The sequence below is a fragment of the Microtus ochrogaster genome, linkage group LG4 (genome assembly GCF_000317375.1).
Source record: "Microtus ochrogaster isolate Prairie Vole_2 linkage group LG4, MicOch1.0, whole genome shotgun sequence".
NCBI classification, from domain to species: domain Eukaryota; kingdom Metazoa; phylum Chordata; class Mammalia; order Rodentia; family Cricetidae; genus Microtus; species Microtus ochrogaster.
This window is the reverse complement of record NC_022030.1, coordinates 5,367,253-5,368,742: the sequence shown is the minus strand read 5'-3', so window position 1 is coordinate 5,368,742 and position 1,490 is coordinate 5,367,253. Positions and strand designations below refer to the sequence as shown.

At 41.4% G+C, this 1,490-nt stretch overlaps 1 pseudogene; it reads left to right on the top strand.

The window, feature by feature from the left end:
• The first annotated feature begins 215 nt into the window (after positions 1–215).
• Positions 216–314, top strand: LOC113457678 (annotated as a pseudogene).
• The last annotated feature ends 1,176 nt before the right edge of the window (positions 315–1,490 follow it).

The following is a 1,490-nucleotide window of genomic DNA, read 5'->3' as shown; positions in this document are numbered from 1 at the left end:
TCTGTCTCCTGCGGTGGCCACATGGATTCTCCTTGACTTCACTTACTCTCTCCTCCTCTATCTGTTTGGAATTCCCGCCTTGCCATTTCTGCGCTGCAATAGGCCCAAAGCAGATTCTTTATTAACCAATGATATTCACAGCATACAGAGGGGCATCCTATATCACCATATTCAGAGGAAAGAGGAGTAATATTAGGATGCCAATGCAGTGATAGATTCTTTTTGGTTCATAAATGATTGGATATTCATGTCATTTTGCAACATGTGGCTCCCTCAAACCTTGTTGTAACATTATTATATTACTCCTCTAGAATGAAAGAAGAAGGAAAAAATGGTGACAGGACAGCTCAAAAACTAGGAGAAGCAAAAAGGTGGAGAAGACACCAACCCTCATTTTAGGGGTGGAGAAGCTAAAGCCACAACTGTAAATTAAGTCCGGCAGGCCTTGTGAGAACAGAATGATTGTTCTGGCTAGAGAAAAGCCCCATAGTTCTCACCAGACTTGTATCTAGAAGAAGAATTAGGCCCAACAATGCTGTGGGGCAGTGGTCATGTACCTTGTAAAGATTTGTTACCTGTATTTTAATAAAATGCTGAATGGCCAGTAGTCAGGAAGAAAGTACAGGCAGGGTGAAGAGAACAGGAAAATTCTGAGAAGAGGAAAGGTCAGTCTGCAGTTGTCACCCAGATGCAGAGGAAGTAAGATGAGAATGACTCACTGATAAAGGTACTGAGCCACATGGCTAACACAGACAAGAATTATGGGCTAATTTAAGATGTAAGAATTAATTAATAATTAATTAAGAAGCCTGAGCTAATAAGCCAACCAGTCTATAATTAATGTAGACCTGTGTGTTTCTGACCAGGTAGGACAGAATCCACCATCAACACAAAAATGACTCTTATGAGTAGCAAGCCAACACTAGAGAAGAAATCCATTGAGTTGCTCCTTGTGTCTCTGAATGCAACAGAAAAACATTGTCTTCAGAGAGGGTTTATTGTTTGTAGTTGAACTTTATGGAGTCCTGAAAAATAAGAAATAATCACAATTCATGGATTCCCCCATCACAGACACAGCAGTGTGATTGGCTACTATAGTTGGTAAGAGTCACACCTGGACTCCCCAAGAAAGTTAAGCAGCCAAGAGCTTGAGCTATGGAGCATACGGTGGTGGCCCCCATCTTTATGGTAAGAAATAAGGTTCATCTCCTGTGGATTACTACAGAGACTATGAACTCTGAGTTGATTGCTGTCAAGATTGCTTGGCCTCTAGAGGTATCTCACTACTACATAGTTTGTTGCTATATGGGCCTGAAATCTATAAGCCCGGGACCAGGAGTTGGTTAGAACTCTCAAGACTCCTCTCTAACAAAGCTTGCTGCTAAATGGGATTCAGACAACTTAAATCAGAAAGCAAAATGACAGGTTGCCTTGGTTTCTCCATTAAAAAGCTCAAGGCTCAGTTTTCTCCCATGGCATTCCTATTCCCA